Below are 21,827 nucleotides of genomic sequence, written 5' to 3' on the forward strand. Positions count from 1 at the left end.
GAATTTTAAATCAGTTCCAGGGTTTCATAATAAGCTATGAAAACATATAAGCTAATTTTATTAAGGCACTGGACTATAGAGTTAAATGTGTGATGCTTTATTGACAAACTGTTCTTCCCTTCTTAAATATCCGTTTTATAGTTTGAACCTTCGCCATCTCCACAAAACTCTGCATTACATTGATGATTCAGCTTTAACTTGCAGCAATAAATTATTTCCTTTCAACACAAAGTGAGTTATTATGGTGCAGTAAAAACTTTTCATACAAGCAGCATTGAACTCAATAGACTACTGAGTTCTGAGAGGGACAAAAAGCATAATGAAGGAAGTGATGTTTAGGTATAACCTGGTCAGCAGCCTGTAGGAGACCCTCTTCTGAACAAGTTCAAAAACTGAAGCATGAACAATACAATTACAAAAAGAACTGGATCCCTGTTAATTACATTTTACTGTGATTTACATTAGCTTTCTCTGGACAGACAAGTCTAGTACATAATTATATACATGATCAGTGACTATAATGTACAAAGAAGACCTGCAGCACAAAGGATAAACACCCCTCCTTCAGAAAATGAAGATTGAACAACACAATGACTAGAGCAAGAAAGCCACAGCGAGAGATAGATTATTACACTATACAAAGATAACGCAAAGTAGATGTCAGAGATTTTCAAAGGAACCTGTCTCTGGAAAGAGAACCATCTGTCTGGACCAGCTGGTTTAAAACACAGTGGTTGTTGGTAATTTCACAGCTTTGTATGGGAGTTCAAGCAGGGTCTCGCAAAACCTACACCAAGTGGTAAACAGAAACCACCTTGTGAAGATGATAAATATCTATCTGCATCTAATGTTTATTATGCGAAACCTAGCAAGTTCAGCTTTTTTGCTCAGGATTTTTACTACATAGCTTTTTTTCTATTATTATTTTCTAATTTTTCCCACACAGTTAAAATGATTCATGAATTGGGCAGAAGGTTCATTGACTCCAAGTGAAGTTTAATGTTAACATAATCTTCAGCAGTGTGCACTGAGTAGTGCATGAAGGTTCCTGGGTTGTAATCTCTTTTTATGTTCTGCTGATGGATTCATGGACTATTTCCTGGTAATCCAAATTTCTTCTACAGTTAACACATTTTAGGTTACCTGGAGATTCTAAGTGTCTATTACTAACATTTAAAAAGTTATTAAAGGGCTCTGACTAGTTGAACATGTTGAACTAAATATGTGGTAGCTGTCCTATTAACCTAAAATACATTTCTAAAAAAGTTAAGGTGGTGGAGGCTGACAAGGGAAGCACACAAAATACATATCTGGATTGAGTCACACTGCCACAAAGTTTATATGTGCTGGTTTACACAAGATATTGGTTGGGAAAAAAAAAAAAAAAAACTTGATCAGCTTGGGATCTGCCTTTTGCTGTAATAGCTAACACCATGAGCAGAAGCTAACATAAAATCAAAATATGTCAAGCTATTTACTGTGTGTTTATAGTGACATTGAAGCATCTTTGAGGCTTTGCAACACACCAGACTAATATATCTTAGATAATATTTCAATCTTGATACCTACACTGAAAAAAAAAATGACTCTGGATGAACATAAAAAAATTATGGAAAAGATTTCCACCTGATTACTTTGTTTTATTTTAGCACCATGTAATTCTGTTACTCCTATTTAAAGCAAATGTGTTAGGTCAACTTAATTTATTAAAGTTATTCCAATGTAAAGTGTTGGCTCAACTTATGTTATTATGGTTATTCTATTAAGTGTTGGCTCAACTTAATTTATTAAGGTTGATTCAACTCATTTACATTGGACCCAATGTAATTTAAGAGCCAGCCCAACTATTGTGCAATGCTTTGGACCAAATAATTTACTTGGCTAAGATTAATGGGAATTTAGTTGAAACCAAAGTTGTTGTTTTTTTCTCAGAAGAGTTTTTGCGGTGGCTCGTATTTTTTTGAGACAGTAGGCAGACAAGGTGAGGACATGGCAAATGTCACCAGGACCGGGAGTCGAACCAGCAACGTCTGAGTCAAGGACTAAGGCCTCCAAACGTACAGCGTGCTAAACCCCTGCGTCACCACAGCGTGCTAAACCCCTGCGTCACCACAGCGTGCTAAACCCCTGTGCCACCACAGCGTGCTAAACCCCTGCGTCACCACAGCGTGCTAAACCCCTGCGTCACCACAGCGTGCTAAACCCCTGTGCCACCACAGCGTGCTAAACCCCTGCGTCACCACAGCGTGCTAAACCCCTGTGCCACCACAGCGTGCTAAACCCCTGCGCCACCACAGCGTGCTAAACCCCTGCGCCACCACAGCGTGCTAAACCCCTGCGCCACCACAGCGTGCTAAACCCCTGCGCCACCACAGCACGCTGGAGAAGCCAACTTATGTTACAGTGATACCTTCACACTACTTATTAAGTTGCTCTAACTCACAAAAATTAAGTTAGCTCAACAAACATGCTTCAAACAAGCTATTTAATCGTGTGGAAATCCTTTCCATGATTTAATTACGTTAATTCAAAGACAATTGTTTTAAATAAAACAGTTTTTTTTTTTAAAAACACTTTTTTTACAGTTCTTAAATGCTGAAAGAAAGAACTGCACTGCAGTTTTTAAATACCAATAGTGCCCTGCAGAGAAAAACAAATATCTATAATTTAATGTGTAACTAAAACCACTCTGAAGTTTTCCCAGGCGCAAAACAGTTCTGTCTCATAATCTCTCGTGATCCCATGATCTCACTAGACCCTCTTCGGAGGGAAATGAATCTGACTAAATTGAATCACGTTATCTCAACTTGAATACGTTATTCAAGTTGAGACAAAAACTATTGTCTCGCGTGAACTCGCGTGATATCCTGTGATCTCACTCGGCTTCAGCACAAGATCATTCTGACTATAATGAATAATGTTTATCCAACATGATTGTATCACGTTTTTTTATTTATTTTATTTTTTTTGAAACATGAAATTATTTAGTTAAAAGTACATGATAACACCTGCTTTCAGCCCACCCTCTTCTGTTCAGCCGTTTGGTCCTCCTCGTTTCCACATTTCCTTTTATTTCAACTCACTCTGGTTGAAACTGAAAGGTCTGAACATTATTTGTTGCACTACATTTAGTGATCTGGCTGTGCAGAGCTAGCTTATTAGCGCCTCACATACACCATGTACGCCACAAGCATTGATTATAAACAATATGAAGGTGTGGTAATGAGCAGCTCACACCATCACTTTATTGCTTTTGCACTGGAAATAAATGTTTCTCAAATAAGATCCAGATATGACATTAATACTTATACTATGTGTAGCATTAATAAGCAATAGCTGTGTATGATAATGCTTAGACTTAAATTTCTAAGAGTTATCAAATCATAAGATATATTTTTGCTAAATATTGTGGTCCATATTAGCATAATCTAGGAAAATATATTTATTACATTTTCAGATCAAAGGCTGAGTCAAAAACTAGTGTCTTCTGATAAACAAAAGCCTAGCTTATTCTATAAACATTTATTACACTCTGCTTTTGACAAATCTGAACATGCAAGACTGAAGAGACTAATGGGATTGCACCATATGGACCTGCATATTGTGCACATTAATCTTGAGTCCTTTTTTCTGCCTGTTTGTGTTTTTGTATTTTTTTTTACAGAATACTTTCTCACACAACAAAATCTCCCCTAAGCTTTCCAACCTTTTCTATCCACCAGACCAACAAGGAAGGAGGGAAAAGGAGTAATGGAAAACATTTCTCTTTGTTGTCTTCCTCCAGCCCTGGAGGCCTGGCTGGTTTAAAGGGAGGCTGGGCTGTCAGACCTTTCTGGAGAAAAGGTAATGTCAAAGGTAGCATTATCGGCCCCTGCAGGCTCCAGACTGACAACAGACAGCTGAATCCAGTGCTTAAGTAAAACACTGATGTCTAATAGTAACTGGCTGTAAACATCAACCATCCTACTTGTTTGACACTTTCCGAGCTAGAAGAACACCACGCTAGGGGCTACAGGAGTTTATGTGAGGAAGAGAGCGGTTCAAAGCCAGAACGTTGTACTGATTCACCTCAGAGGCCAGAATCGGGGGAGAAAAAGCAGACTCACCAACGATCAATCATGCCTTGTATATGAGTCTTTTTTTTCACTATGATGAGGGAGAAATTAATATTTTGATCAAGGGTAAGAGAAGAAATCCCACTTTTCTCCCCTGTCTGTGATACTTCTTATGGGCTGTCTGAAATTGAAATGAGCTAAAGCAACATGTTGAAACAGACTTAGAGCAGAACTGAACAGCAGCCACTTTAGTTGTTATGGTGCTTGGCCAGTTCGCTGCTATGAGTTGCTTGAAAAATGCATCTAAAATGAATCCACACAAATTCTAGTTTATTCATGCCAGGGTCATCTAAAGTTCTGCAATAAAACCTAGAAATAAATCAATCTTCTTTAGATACAGCCAGAGCTAGATAACTCATAATTTGTAGTAAAACAGTACTAGGGACTTGCTTAGATTTAGGATTTGAGTTTCTGTAAACATGTTTTCATGTCTATTTTTATGCAAATGTCTGTGACTGCTTGAACTACTAGACTGTATTGTCTGAGTGTCATCAGTTTCAAAGGTAATGAGGGAGAAAAAACATCCAATATGGAACAACAAAGCTTATCACAATGTAGCAGTATAAATACGTTCTTATTGTGTATTTCTAATGTAGTATCAGATGGTGTTATTAGAACAATAGTTTGGTCACATCCTTTAGATTTCATAGCAAAATGAACCCAAACTGGGGGAGGGTCTGAACATCCCCTGCTGCCTCCACTTGTTGTGTGGGGTTGCAGTGGATTGATGGCTGGTAATGACTGCAGCACCTGCTTCCCTCCTCACACAGACATACATCTGAGAAGGGAGGCCTCCTCTGATAACACATAACAACTGATGATCATTTCAGACTGCTTGTCAAAACAATGGGAGGTAAATATGTAAACATGGGCAGACACACACACACACACGCACGCACACGCACACGCATAGCCTCCCCATTAGCACAGTCTTTTTTCTTTAAATAATACTGTTTAGGAGGAAGTCAAGTGACAGATGTAGCATGCAGTAGAGATTGGCTTGGTGTTTGTTAACTATCAAAGCACTCTGACTTCTTTGGGTGTTTGACTAGGCAGGATACACATCCTGGAAATATTATGTCATGTGAGTGATATATGGATCTGTTTTATGAAGCTAGCTACTGAGGTTTCAGTTAGGACCAACACACGACATCTACATGTGAGGAATCAAACACAGGGAGGGGTGATGCACACCAGCATAACCTGTAAAAACATCCATAGTTGACAGCAGTATTAAAATCAATTGCAACATAAAAAGTCAAGACATACAGAATTGGCAATTACTATAGATTTAAGCAAATAATAACATGCTTTATTGATCTACAAAGAAAAAAACTATTTATTTAGAATTTTACGTTTTCAGGAACAAGATTCAGTCAGTAAACAGATGCAGTTTCTCCATCAGAGTTCTCGGCTGCTCCTAACTCAATGAGTTCATTATGTGCAGAGTTCAGTGTGGTGGTGTAGGACACAGTTACTTTACATGTCAGGCTGTAGTGTTTGACAGAACACTGTCATGATTACTACCATCATTTATGATCAAGTCCAGTAAAACTGGATGTCAACTCAAAAGGCAGCAGAGACGTATTTCTGTTACAATTATAGTAAAAACACAACAGTGTAATGAAGTATGGATTTCCACAGCAAGAATTTCTAAAAAGCACAAAGCTTGTAAAAAGTTTGTTTTAGAAGAATCTACTAATTCTGCTTTGTGTGTGTTTGTGTCAATAATGTCCCACCAGGCAATAAGGAATGACTCTTGACACCAAAACTCCACAGCAATGCCTCTTCCTCATTCATGGAGGCATGCAGGCATTTCTGGAGGCAGTAAAATGCTGCAGAGTGAGGCAAAGGTTTTCCTTCCAGTGCAACAACAACCTCAGACTCATCCTGATTGGTTCCTTTTTCTATAACAGTTAAATAGTAAAACTCATTGCTTATTGAGTTTCTTCTTCTATATTTTACAGGGCATCTTCTACTTTAAACATCTGACAGTTAATCAGAGTCACTGAGTGGTTTTCACTCTGTCCTTCTCTGTAGTGTCCTTGGGCAAGACATTCTACCTGCCTGGGCTGGTCAGAGGGTGGAGGTGGTCAGAGGGCTGATGGAGTCGGTGAGTGGCAATCTCACCTCTGTCAGATTGCCCCATGACAGCTGTGGCTACTATCCTGTAGCTTTGAATGTGTTTGTCAGTAAAAATGACAGATTTTATTGTAACGTGTCCAGAAAAGCTCTGCATATATCAGATGCCATTTCATTTGATTTCATTTTGCACTGGACATTGTCAGCCTCTTGAGTTATTGAATTGATTATTGATACCAGTTTCTTCATTATTCTGCATTCCTGAGTTTCTTATTTTATTTAGATTCTGTTTTACTTTAGTTCAGTCTTCTTTTAGTTTTTCCAGTTTGTGTTTATTTCTTGTGTCTGATTGTTAACTTTTCTTAGTTTGTGGACTCTCTTTCCCCTCACACCTGCAATCAGTTAGTAATCAGCCACCAGTTCTCTGTCTCACAATCAACTTTATCTGTATATAAGTTTTTATTTTTCATTCACTCACCACAGAGTGCTTATGTCAACCTCTGAATCAATCCTTGCTCTAAATTGTGTTTTCCTGATTCTGTGAGTTTTGCAGTGTTTTTTGGACTTGCATTAAACCACAATGAGACTTCCATATTCCAGTGTGTGTTCCGATCTGCCTCTCACCTCACAAAACACAACAAATATTTGTAGCAAGATTTAATAACTGACTATTACAGACAAACCTGAAGCTGCTAAAAACATAACTTGAAAGATTTACCACTGTGATTGCAAAAGTTCATCGTAGAATGCTGTCCTTATGCTATTTTGTTATTCTAAAACATTAAATCACACTAAGATATACAGTGTGAACAACATGTGGAAATGCTGATGAATATTGTAAAGTACTGTTTCCTAAACTGAAGCACTAGGCAGTGGATTTTAAACAGTAATGTTAGTTTATCCTTCAACTTTTATTCTTTATTGTTTGCTTCTAATGAAGGCAAGCACATAGTGCTGAATCAATATGTGATGTAATAATAGTTTTGCCAACCTAAAACTATTATTCCATCCTGTGAAGGACATCACATTTTTTCTTCTAGATGAAAGATGGTGAATGTTGATGGTTTTATTTGATGCAGTATTGCAGTAATGATAAGTGTGCTCAGAGCTGATAGTGTGTTCTGAGTTGTCTGCCTTGTTGCTATTGCCAGAAATGTCACCACTCCTGAGGAACAGTTGGACGATCAATAGAGTATTTTTGGTGTTTACATAGTTGAAGGAAAAAACACTTTTCATGCATAGCCAGTTTAACCAGTTAAACACAAGAGATGTTTCAAATGATATTCTTTTTGCGTCTGTGTTTTGCTGAAATAAATGTCAATTAGATTCTGAGAGTTCCAGACTGGAAAGAGACTGAGAGCAGCTGCCCACGCTGCTCATGTTGTAATTAAAGAAGATGAGAATGAGTATGTAGAGAAAAGGAGAGGAACAGCTGTGTGTGTGTGTGTGTGTGTCTCTATACAAGTAGGAAAAAAATCATCTATGGCATTTTGCATCTGGTTGTGCGTTGCTCCAGTTAAACAAAACCATCCCAGCATCTGTTCTGTAGAGTAAAACTCTCCTCACTTCTCTATAGGGTTAGTGGAAAAATTATTAGTAACGTCTAAACACACAGTTTGTGCCTGATAAAATTATTTTTACATTCACATGACCCAATTTCATGCAAGATGGTGTAAAATTTCCTCTCAGAAAAAACAAACAAACAAACAATCTGTTTGTTTTTTACGTCATTTATTTTATTAAATTTTACTAATTCTTGACTACTAATCTAAAACCAGGACAACATACAAAGAACAAGTCACAATTTACTCTGTTTTAAATATTATTGGTGGTTTATAGTAATAATAATAATAATAATAATAATAATAATAATAATAATAATAATAATAATAATAATAATAATAATAATAATAATAATAATAATAATAATAATCTACTGCTTACATGAATATCCTGCCCTAACTTGCCAGAAGTATTGTGTCACTTCACCTTGCATGAACAAACTTTAATGACACACCATTCTTAATGCAAAGGCTTTAATAGTATTGGCTCACCATCTGCATGTTTAACAGCTTCAGTTCTTCTGGTAAAACTGTGTACAAGGTTTAGCAGAGTGTTTGTAGGAATATTTCACTCCACTACAACTCATTTCAAAGGTGCTCTATCAAGATAAGGTCTGGATTCTGTGCAGACCAGTTAGGTCACTCCAGACCTTACTGTGGCAGCAGAGGCTCAGGATGTGGGAGCTGGAGCCTCACATAGTGATCCCCTTCTCACCACACTTGACACAATGCAATCAGATGAGCTGGTCTCCTGAAAACTGTCAAACCCAGAGTGGTCTACCAGGAAGAGAGGCATGACTCAACACTCTAGAAAACACTCACTGCTACAGTCCTAGTGGTGGCATGACTTACACCAACACATTACCACTGTTCTTGGTGATGGAGGACATGAATGGACCTTCATAACCATAGAAACCTATTTTATAAACTTGTCTACACACTGTTATTATTCTCATCTAAAAGCCACATGAATTAGGAATCCATAGCTGCTGACCTATCAAAAAGCTGCTGACCTTGTACCTATGAACTTCTCTCATGCTGCTTTCATTCTGTGATTTTTCATGGCCCACCACTTTGTGGATGTGTTCATGTTATTCTCTATTCTTTTCACTTCACTTTGTTCCAGTGCCACAAACAGCTGACACAGAAAAACTTAACAGGTGGAAATTTTTTGTAAGGTCTTATGACACAAGCAGCATAGTAACAATCTGGTTTCTACTGCAGTCCTGAAAGCAACTCAGTTTTTAACAACTGTTATTCAGAAGCAATCTGGAAAGCTGGGTGTTGTTTTTTACACCTCCAACCAGGGAAATGATTGCAACAACTAAACTCAATTATTTGGAGGGGTGGACTGATACATTTGGCAGTAGAGTCCATGTTTCTAACAGTGAACAAGTGTTTTTGCTATTCTTAGACAGTGCTCAGAAGTAGAAGTGGAAAGAAATGGATGTGAGAATACTTACCTGTTATGGTTTGATAGATTATGATTCATACAAAACCTCTTCAATATAAGTTAGCAATGTTGAGGACAAAGAAGTATGTGATGACTAATAGACACACTATTCACAGAATCATGCTTTTATGACCTGAGTTCCTTAGTATCTGGTATCCACTGCAGTCCTGAGAGCAACTTAGTTTTTAACAACTGTTATTCAGAAGCACTGTTATTTGTAGAGCAGCATTAATTAGTTTTTAAATAAAAGAGGGTATATTATTTTAAACCTGTAAAATCTAATCTAATTAGATTAACAGAACATTTATTAAGACACTTTCTAACTCCTGCACAACCCTTCTGCTGCTGTTCCTGCTAAGAAACTGTATTAATTTCTCAGTCATGCCACAGACAGTTTGTTTCAGGTAATGTTGCAAAGTTAAAATTAAAAGACCCTCACTATTTCCCCTGGAGAAACACAGCATACTATCGTAAACCCTCGTGACAAGGTGGTCAGTTGGACTAGATAGCATGTAAATACAGGATTAGTATCACCAATACTTTAAAATAATCAATTATCATAGAATAATTTAGTGATTCATCTTCAGTTGACTATAGTACAGAGATTTTAGGTAAATAAAAGTGTTTTTCATCAACTAACTACAATGTAAAATAATGTAGTAATATAGAAATAATATTCCTTATTACCTTCTACTGCACATAACTATTATTTAGAATAACTGAGTTTGTAAGTATAATCTGCATATAACCTAAATATTTTTTTCTTCAATAGTTAATATTCAGCCATATTCATATTTCAGGTTTGAGGAATATATCTTTACCTAAGTGCATTTATGTTGAGTTCCAATAAGATTTCTTTCAACTTCCTGAATATATAATCAATCTGCGCTCATGTTGGAATCACAGTGATTAGAAAGAAAGCAGATTTTCTGAGTGCAAATGTAAAAAACAGTTATGGACTCATGCTTTCAAACTGAAGATGTAAGCTCTTCATATTTGACATTTTAGTTCCTGCATGGACACTGGCATGACCTCTGAGGAAATTTGAGTCATTTGTTGAACATAATGGAAGAGAAATTAAACAAAGGTTTTGATCCAATGAGGCTATTACTGATCTGACACCAATGCTCCCCTTTGTATCAATAGTATTAATATTTAGATCAATGTGCCCAGACATAGTTATCTGTACTAGATGACAACTACGGCATCTATGACTGTTTGCCAGACATCTTCATATTTTCCTTTCCATTTCAAAGGATGGAGATGAAACAGGTTTGTGAAAACTTAGGAGAGCCACGTGTCATTTTAGCTCACAGAAATAGGAAATATTTCATTCCTTCCACAGGATGAAAATGTCCACATTTAGACCATAATAATAACCAGGAACAGGTAAGAGAAGCAACAAGGGCTGGTGAACTTTGACCTGCGTTTTAAACTCTCCATATCCCAATCTAATCTAACATCTGCAGGGTAGCAACAAGTATGTGAAGGATTCAGCGGCCAATCCAAAGCAGCTTGCAAGAGATTATATTGCTCTTCAACTAAATTGTTTTCCATCAACAGAGTTGTGAGTATAAATGCAGGTTGAATAAAAAGCAAAAAGTAAATGTGGATGTTTTTAGAAACCTCACAATCTTCTGATAGAAAAAAGAAACACATGAATAATGATGCTGATGAGCTCATGCCGCAGCTGCAAAATAGCTCACTTCATATTCATTTGTCACATTTCACCTGCTAAATTTATTTAATCTTCAAGGTTTAACCTGAAATGATTGAAGCACGAGTAGTAATTGAAAAACAGCAAAGGGTTGGCAGATTAATTAAATAAGATCAAATCAAAGCCTTAATGTTTATTCAAAGAATGTAATTTCAGACATTTATAAATTAGCTTCTTGTAATTATGTTAATATGTGTCAGTATTACACAAACCACACTGACTGGAACTACAATGTCTGCACTCCTGTTTTTGGCCTAATTATACACATGATCTAAAGTGACTATCACAAGCAATACTACAAGGAACACTTGTGTAAAAGCCCTGCACTAAAGAACAACAGCTGTTAGAAACTGTAGAAACTTGCAGTCGCCCTAAATCCACTTTCCACTTCAATTTTTTAACAGTGACGATTCAGCTCACATATTTTGAATTAGTTATGTAACACAATAAATCCTGTAGAAGTTACTCACCTGATTTCTAGAAAAACCAAAAAGCATCATTGTGGAAAACAAGCTTAACTCCTGACAGGCACTTTGCATTTTCTTTGGTCCCTACTGTTACAGTTTTAGTCGTATTGGTTTGTTGGGATATTGGTCGAAGGACTGATATTAACTGAGTGGCAGCTTGCCAACCATGAGTGTGCTCAGAAAAAAATAGGCAGTTTTCTAAAACGCATTATTATTATTTATGACACATTGTGTCATAATCTAATGAGCAGGGGATAGCTTTAATGGCTCATTTGTTTGTCAAGCTTAATTTAGCCAGATCTCTTGTAAAAAGAAAGAGGGAAGAAAACAGTGATGGTATCAGGTCTGGTTCCATGCATGTGTCCTACATAGTGTCACTGCAAGGTATTGTTAATTAGTTTTTCCACTAGCCCTCCTCTAACCTGCACTGTCTCAGTCCGCCTCCATTAGCAGACCCGGTGCGGTTCAAGCCCGGCTCTTCTCAGATTGTTGTACCTACTTCAGGGGTAACTCTACCAGGACCAATCAGGGTATGGCACCAAAGCTCTGTTAGCAGCTCCTTTCTTCGAAGAACAGTCAGCAATAATAAAGAGAGAAATGATGAAGCTGTGGTCAACTTTCTGATGGAGCTGCAGTTTAGCGTTACCAGTGTGGAACACCAGAACTTTAAAATATTAACTTGTGATGTGAATTAAATTTTTCCTTTGGATAGAATAAAAATGGTTTACATCTCTTGACTGCATTACCTAAATCCAAAAGGTTGCACATTTAAAAAAATAAAGTACCAGAGTTTAATTATATGTATAGTGGAATAATCAGCTGATCTGAGTCTTTATCATTATGTTTGGTCCAGCAATGAAGACATTTATTTGAAGACAAAATGAAAAATCTGGGTTTAGTTTACTCCTCCAGAACCAGAACCTTGAGGTTCTCCATTGCTGAGTGTCGCTGCAAACATCAGCAGAGATTTGAACACAGCTGCTGCTGCTGCTGCTGCTCACAATAGTGAGAAACAAAGAGAATCATGGAAAAGCTCACTGCCTGCTGCAAAACCCAACCGCACATTAACCAGTTAGTGCACAGCTTGCCAGTGGAAAAGCCACTTTATACAAACATTTGCGCATCCAAAACCTTCTCAAATAAATTTAAGTTGCACAGAATGTCAGATTAGCTGAATATTTAGGCAGTGGCAGATACTTATCCAGGTGGGCAGTGCTGATTGGCTCTGAGAGGCTAGAAATCTGGGCCAGTCAGTTGCATCAGGCAGTGTCAAGTAGCAGAGAGGCTGGGCCAAAACTACAGCCATTCACACCCAGCAGTGGCAACAAGATACAGAGAACACAGAGGAAAACCAAACATCCTCCTGACTCTCTGCTCCTTAGTTGCCAACTACCTTCCTGTGGCCTTTCTGAACTGATTCAAAGTCTAGTTTGTTTTTCTTTCAGACTTTCCTTCCTAACCTCAGCAGATAGTTTAAGGCCCCTCTTCCCACCCTGCTTGTTTCTCTTTTGCTTGTTTTTGTTCATTATTTTAGTTCAGTCCTTTTTAGTAATTCTAGTTTATTTCTTGTCTTTGGATATTCTCGTTACTCAAGTTTAATTGTGTTTTTTAGATCCAGTTATTTAATATTAGATTAATTTCTTAGTTCCTTGTGTACTCTCCCTCGCCCTTGTGCCATTTTTTTCTCCCTCTCTCCTCACACCTGCAGCCCATTGGCTCATCTGCCCAGGTCTTCTGTTCCAGGATTCACCCTCACAGTATTTAAACCCTTCTCTTCCTCACACTCCTTCCCCAGATTTTCCTACAAGCTTTTTTTTTGGATTCTTGTTTTTGTTTGGCTCTGGTTCCCTGTGCTCCCACTGTGTTTTGTAAGTTTTTTTTGCTTTCGTTTTATTACATTTTTCAACATGCACTCAGATCCTGTCTACATTTTGGTTCGTCCTTAAACTCACACAAAATGACAGACACTTTTTGAGAGCTGCAACCTAGAATCTTTATTTTTCTTAGAGTGATTAAGACCTGTTAATGAGCTCAGAAAAGCACTTTAATGCGTCATCTACATAGAATGTTGCATTAATTGGGTCCACACAGCCTTTGGGCTAATGATGGCTCCAGAGGGAATTCTAAAAAGAAAGTAATTCTCCTTACTTAACAGAATGGTTCACAAAATGTATTATTTTATGTATCTATTTATTTCTTACCTCCATAACATAATTAGCTGTGGAGTTTGTGTTCAATTAAAATAGTCCATATGGAGTATGTGAGCAACTGTACTAACGTTTTCAGAGTAATTGGGCTGCAGTGCCCAGAAGTGAATCATTTTTCATATGCACTTGGAGAACTCTAAACAAGAAGCAAAAAAACAAAGAGTTTACAAGAAATTATTTAAAAGAAAAAATGGATGTATAGACCATAATCTCAAAAATTTCTATAAATCAAAGTTTCAGTGTGGTTTTTAATTGCCCTTTCAAAAAAATGCTGTGGTTTTTTTCTGCACTTCAAAGAAATTTGTTGATTCTTTTTCTTCATTTGTCTTTATTGTGTTCAGGTTGACTCGCTGCCTCAGACCCAACTTGGACTCTACCACCTGAATGTCGCAGTAGAAATCGAGACTCATCAGACCAGGCAATGTTTTCCCAATCTCTCTTAAGCCTATGTGAATTGTAGCCTCAGTTTTCTGTTCTTAGCTGACAGGAGTGGCACCTGGTTTAGTCTTCTGCTGCTGTAGCCTATCCACCTCAAGGTTCGACGTGTTGTGTGTTCAGAGATGCTCTTCTGCATACATCAGTTATAACGAGGGGTTATTAGAGTGACTGTTCTGTCAGCTTGCACCACTCTGGCCATTCTCCTCTGACCTGTGGCATCAACAAGGCATTTGTGCCCATAAAACCGCTGCTCACTGGATATTTTCTATTTTTCTGACCATTCTCTGCGAACCACGGAGATGGTTGTGCATAAAAATCCCAGTAGATCATCAGGTTCTGGAAAACTCAGACCTGCCCCTCCGGCATCAACAACCATGCCACGTTCAAAGTTACTTAAATCATCTTTCTTCCCGGTTCTGATGCTTGGTTTGACCTGCAGCAGATCGTCTTGGCCATGTCTTCATGCCTAAATGCATAGAGCTACTGCCATGTGATTGGCTGATTTGACATTTGCATTAATGAGCAGTTGGAAAGGTATACCTGACAGGACTCAATAAATTATGCACTTGAAGATTAAGTCTCAGACAGCATAACCATTGCTGAGTATAGAGCAGATAAACAGTGTTTGTAATTACTTGTAATAACTTCTTTCTCTACAACAAGGCTGAACGTGATGGTGGGGTGGAAACGTCCCATATAAAATTGAGACTAGGTCCAGGAAACTTTATAGTGCAGAGATGATGGCTGTGAAGGTAGCATTAGCATGGAAAGAAAATGTGTAAAGGAAAGTTTAATTTACAACAATTTAGAAATGTAGTGAAAATAAGGATTTCCAAATTTACCACAACTAAGCCATTTTAACACAAAGCCTATGGATGGTCTTCATTGGACAGGAAGTAAACTTTGATAATCACAGTATGAAATCTTTACTGGGATGGAATCCTTCTTCTATCAGACTGTTGAAGTTTCTATCCTCACAACTGATTAACTATAAATAATTTATATTAGTCTTCATTATGTGTCAGAAGTGACCTGTATAACCTCTATAAGAGAGCAAGAGAAGCTGTGGTCACCCCTGCCATCTGGACATTATCAGACTCATCCAAAAGAAAAACAACTTACTTCAGGAGTTCATATAAAATGTCCACAAAATATGTATTTTGAAAAGACCAAACTGTGACAGTTTATTATTTCTTCTCCTTCCTGTTTAATTACTGAGCCATTTGTGAAGAGGTTTTCTTTCACTTCGTAGGTTTAATTATCTTTATTGGCAGCTGTCAGTGGATATCCTGCAAGCTGTCAAGCAGAAAACAGCGACGGCTTAACTTCTGCTTTTATCCACTGCAGTCCCACTCTTTAACCACACTGTTTCACTCTGGCTCTCTTTTAATGAAACCCTGGCAAGATGCAATAAACACATTGTCAATGGAAAACACCATCCAGCTGTCACTCACTCTCTGCTTCTCTCCATTGTGTTCATTCAGTTCCTACTCTCCTCTCTGCATGTTTTTTCTCTCTCTCATCCAGTCTGGATGTGAAGCAGCAGCATTTACATCTTTATAGTGCAGCTTTTAGACAGATGCCTCTGGCTCACACAGAGCTCATGCAAACACTGCGCCACTCTGACTGGAGATGAAATATGCCTTAGTATGCTAAATAAAGTTAAAGGTAAATATGTACCTACAACATTAAGTACATATTGCAGTTACAGAGATATGGTAAAATCTTATGAAATGTTAAACACTCCCAGTGTGCTTTTAAGCACAACAAAGGAAGCTACATATACTGTAATAAAGTCAGTTAAACTAAAATTGTCTTTGATTTTCTTTCTTTAGCTATGAAGGAAAAATGTGAAAAAGCTTTTTATTTTCACGAAGAAACATTCATCAAATGTATCTTTACCATGTTTTTAATACAGACGAGTTTCTCTGTATTGCATGAAACAAGTTATTTTCTCTCAAATTGTGGATGTACTCATAAAAATGTGTCTCTAACAAGGCATGATCAAACAAACATGCAGCCTTGTTACAAAATATTGCCCACATTTATTTCTGCATCAACAGAATGATAATACAGTAAATGTCTTCTGGGAGTGAATCCTTATTATATTACATTATGTCTTTGAAAAATATGAAACATTTCCTCACCCATCCCCTCTGGGCTTTATTTTTTTATGATACAACAAAAGAAAATCAGCTGGTAAGAAAAAAAGACCCAAAACTAGAAAACACATTTTTAAAAGAATGTTGTCATTTATTTAAAAACTAGGATATTACTTCCACTTTAGGAAACAACAAAAACAACACTTTCATGATTTTATTCCAGAGCGCAGTCTGCTGAGCTAAACTAAAGCCGTTAAGGAAAGACCATCCTGTGTATATCTTTTTCTGTCTTGAGTTAATATGAATATAGTAACTTAAATTATGCTTCATAATTTAAATTAAGGTATTTTATAAAATCTGGAAAAAAAAAGGCTAATTCTAGTATTTAGCAATTATAAATATTTTTGGCATTTGCATCGACTTTCCTTAAACTGATGGACCCACACAGGAATAGAAAACCCCCCAAAAAACTTCAGAGGTAAGGTCTGCAGCTGCCTCAGCAACAGCTCCAAACATCTGCAGGAGCTAGTGTGGACATCAATGAAAATTGTCCAAGAACCAGTAACATCACAGCAAGTCATCGACCCCCTGCAGAGCCGGCCTCATCATCTGAGTTTACCGACTGGCAACTCCAGGATCCTGTTGAGCTACAAACATCTTGTATCCTAAAGTTAATAAGGACAGTTAACCAATTAATCACTGCTTCTTCAATTTATTTATGTACATGTGATAAAGACAAATCTTCTTTGAAGATGTGCATCTTGGCTGTACTTTTTTCCGTTGGAGATTTAAATAAAAGAATTCACTGGTAAAATAAAAAGCATTCTCATTTTATGAAACTCAATCCATGAGGGTAATTTGGGTCATTGATTTGCCACCTTGTCTTTAAGGTCAACATTTAGAGCCTTTTGAGGAGCTCTGAAGAGTTCTGCAGTCTTCCTCCTGCTGTCTGCCTCCTTCATATCTGCCTAATGTCAAAAAAGGGACAATTTGGCACTACATCCAACAACAGAAAACAATAAATAAAACTGATGAGGAGGGAAAGGCACAAAGGTGTGGATAAGCACTTCGTGTCACCTAATCCACCAATTACCAAAGTGGAGACTGCAAGTCTCCATGACATTAAATATTGTGAAATGAATTAAGTTTCCAAATTAAATTGAATCAAAATATAAGTTTCTCAGATCTTAAGTTTTATCTCACATTGACTCTTAAAAAACATAAAACTCTGAGGCCTGACTGACATCTTCACTCAGAATACAGCTAGCACCAGAAATCACAGAATCACAGAAAATAAAGAAAGTGAGAACCACAAACCATTTGAAAACACTTCACTTTCAGACTCATTAAACAAATATCACACTATTTATGAACTATATTACTACATCTAAAAATTATAGAACTATATTATATATTTTAAGGCACTATTACTCTAATCAAGCAGGGAGAAGTTTGTTACCATGATACCATAAATAATGACACAATATGTGCTTTTATTTCTACACTGGATCCGTGAAACAGATTATACTAAGTAAATGCAGACAACAACACATCCATAAAGTATAGCAGATGCAGCAAACTCATTATTTTTTTTTATTTTTTATTTTTTTTATTTATTTATTTATTTTTTTTTTTGCAAGGTGGCTGTTCTCTCATAGTTCTCTCCTGCCAGAAACATCAGATAGAGGACATATTTGGTCCCACAGAGACCTGTGCTGAGCTGCCCTTATATTCTTCCTTTCAGAAGTAAACAAAACGTCTGTAATAGTGTATGTTCCTGCTCAGCTGCATCCTGGCTTCATTTAAAGAAACATGACACCAACATTTTTTAAGTTCTCTACAGTTAATTTGAGGACAATGTAGTGCAACTGTTTTCAACACATGGCTCAGTTCTTTAACACAAATACAGCCGCACATTACTGTAAATCATATGCAGTGATAAATTATGCCAGCTAAAACCTGTTTATCCTCCATATCCTAAGTTATTGCTTAGTCTAGTAATATAATATGATACCTGCAGGTACCTGGAAGGGAGAAATTCAATCTCAAGAGTAACAATTTGCTTTGGAATATTGAATTAGTTTAAAGGAACATACTTTAAGGGAGTGTATTGTGTAGGCTTAAAATATGATTAGTCCCTATCATGGTCCTTCAGTCATAATGCAAGTTCTTTCTACTTAACAAACTTTTCTTTTTATCTGCTTAGCAACAAAGGAAACTATCCAACAGCTGGACTGACAGAGCAAAAACCATCGATTTCTATTGCATTGGTGAGACTGTTTAAGTAGAAAAGCAATAGCTGAGTGGAAGCTGTTTGCCTCCTGACAGCTTCTAAACATTCAGTACATTTCCTCAAGTCAAGTCTGCACACTTTGATCAACCCTTAGGAAGTTTCTCAGAGTTCGTCTATGGTGCTATGTAAAGTGATGGCCGAAGTTGGAGGGTTTCTCTGCAAATAAGATTTTATCTGCGCATGGACAACATGAAGAGAAGGGTTCAGGTCAGACAGGACATTTTCTTCTCCAGTTCAGATGTAAATATCTGGAGAACAAAGAATATGAGTAGATTGATTGAATTGATGGATACGGGTTGGAAACTAACATCAGGATCAAATGAATAAACAATCCATTATGTCTCAGACTCTAGTAAATGTCAGTTTTTAATATTAACATATTTGTGCCTTTATGGAACATCTGTGACCAGTTTTGGTGTAACAGATCAAAACCTACTTCTAAGCATGATTCCAATGTCTGATTTTCTATGAAAAGACTTTTAAAAAGAATTGCTTTAAAGTTTGACAAATTTTGACTTCAAAGCACTTTAATAAAAAGATGTAAAAAAAAAAGAAAAAAAAAAAAGAATTAGCATATATATCACTTTCCCTGGAACTTACACGCCAGTTTCATCTAACAAATTTCCGATGGGAATTGTAAAAACAAACTACATTTCCTCATCTACATGTTGACATAGTCCCAAACAAACAACTATTGGACATATAAAATTTGCTTTCCACTCAGCAGCCTGTAAATAATGTTTAGCAGTGAAGGGTGAAAGGTTATCTACTGAGTAGCTGCTGCAGCTCATCAAAAGGGCAAATCAAGCCTCATTTTCAACATATTTGTTGCATCTCAGTTCAAACAGGATGTATGGGGAAAGCAAGTATCAGTCACAATTTTCATTTTAGAAAAAGCCTTTCTGAGCCACCAATTGGTCCATGCAGGAGTAACAACAGCCAGCTGCAGAGTAATATGAACTATGTTCTAATATCAAAGAAACAGTACTTCACAATGGTGGTGTTTCCATTAAATAAAAAAATAACATTAAAATCACATGTCACAAAACAAGCCATTAAAAATGATGACAACTGTTGTAAGGCTTCTATGAGATATAGTCATAATTCAGTCATGGTATTGATATAGATATTTTGCAGAACACGAGTCAAGTTCTGCAAAATATATATATTTCAATATGGCTGAGAAACCATGTTAACCAAAAACATGTTTTATTTAGTTTAGTTCATTCTGTTGAATTTCAAATTCACTTCACAACAACTTACCAAATTGTGACTTCTATAGCTTATGAAATTATTACATTTATCATTAAAATATTACCTGAGACCAACAAAAAATATTCTTCGTTCAAAAATGTTACTAATGAAAAACAATAATTAATAATGCTTAAATGTTATTGTCTTGGGGGAATTTTAATAATTCCAAGAAACTGAACAACTGATTCCTTGATTTTTTATTTCATATGCTTGATTATGAATTTGAAGTTGATTCGATCTATTAATATTCTACAATCATAGATCAACTGGCTCAATGGCCTTTAATTAATTCAGTTTCAATAACCACACAATATAATGTAGGAGCAGTAACTGATCTGAATGTTGCAGGAAACCTTTTGGAGTCTGAGACACACATTACAGCGATTAACAGAACTAAATCTGATTGCAAGGTTCATTCACCTCAACAGAAGGGTTAGGTCTGTTCAAATGTTGGTGTTTCAGTGCGTCAGTGAGCACATGCCACTACTTGACTAAAGCTAATCAGTTCTCAGCAAAGTTTTTCTCCTACTTACACAGAAAAACTGCAGTAAAATTTTCCAGTGTTGCTCTCGATCTTCTTATTTGACACACACACGTACAAATATTTCAACTCCTCCTGAAAAGACAGATTGTACTGAGTCAAATATGAATGGAATCATAAATAATATTCCTTCTTACTGCTAGAAATCAAATTTCCTGAGGTGTACAGGCAGGTTTATTCCCTTGGTGCTGCCACTTCACTGCAGTCCAGGCAATTGCTGCTCCAGGTGATGTGCTGGCAGAACTGGGAGACTTTATCAAGGCCAAATGCTCACAATCCCATTTGAGGTCTGACAGCATGAGCTTATTGCACCACAGTGGTTATTGGTGGGAATCATTGACAACTATCAGCACAAGTTCATTTTTATTTAATCGTCTCTCTCCACAGACTTGCCCCATGCTATTTAGCTGCCTGCCACAGCACTGATCTCATCACCATAAACTAATGGTTTAATCTTCCAAAGCAGCGTCTAATATCAATAAGGCCACTCTTACATAAAATCCATTACTGTTGCTTTATTCTTCACTGTCCAACAGTATCAGATACATTATCCTGGCGCCACAGACTGTTTTACCTCACCATGCAGTAACAAATTATGAGCTGAATAATACTTAGGATTCAGAAATAGTGGAGGCTTGGCACAATACATGAGAGCAGCCTGTGTTGCTATTTTCCATGTCTAAGGTTTGTATTTTAATGTAATACAGTTAAGCATGAAATGCTCTGTTTTTCCTCTGGTAAAGTCTGTTTTGGCCATGTAAATAGAAAATATATGTTTTATGATATGCAGTAGATCATTCATACGATTAGACACCACACTAAATATTTCTGTAATTTTTAGATACATTCAAATATTGATGTGTAATCCAACTTATTTTTTATTAATGAGAGTGATTTATTTCATTTCCAGAGCCAACCTTTCCATCAGGCTCCATTATGAAACTTTTATAAAGAATATGTTTTTTTTTTACATATTTACTAAATCTGTCACATGTCATAACAGTTTGCTACGATGCAGATGACCAACCAATCAGAGCAAGGGGGAGGGGCTTAGTGCTGTCACACAAACGTATACACTCAATGCGGCATGTGCTAATGGTGGAAAAACAACTTAGCAATACAGAGAACTGTTTATCTGCCACAATCTGAGGCTATGCTAACTAGCCTGAGCATTCATAACATGCTATGCTGACAGGGAAAAGCTGTAGTGGTAGTAGAGAGGAAGGGGGAGGAGCAACCGCACACAAGACTGTAACTGACAGCGCTTAGACTCACCTCCTGGCTCTGATTGGTTGATTCTAGCTTATACTAGGGGTTGAACGACTACATATTTTTTAAGGTCGACTACATCATGATAATAGTCGAGTCGATGTCGACTAGTCGCTGTGACGTCATAGTGACGTAAGCGCAAAAACCCTTCACAATTACTTGGAGGCTTTATTAGCTATTTTCACGGCAAATATTAACACCCACCCGCCCCCCCCCCTCCGCCTGCACAAACACACACACACATACGGGTTTTGGTGGTTTAGAGGGACAATTTTTTCAAACCAGTTTTTTGCAACACTAAACAGTCACCCCTTTCCACTTGTGCTA

Source organism: Gambusia affinis, linkage group LG09 (genome assembly GCF_019740435.1).
Source record: "Gambusia affinis linkage group LG09, SWU_Gaff_1.0, whole genome shotgun sequence".
In the NCBI taxonomy this organism is placed as follows: Eukaryota; Metazoa; Chordata; class Actinopteri; order Cyprinodontiformes; family Poeciliidae; genus Gambusia; species Gambusia affinis.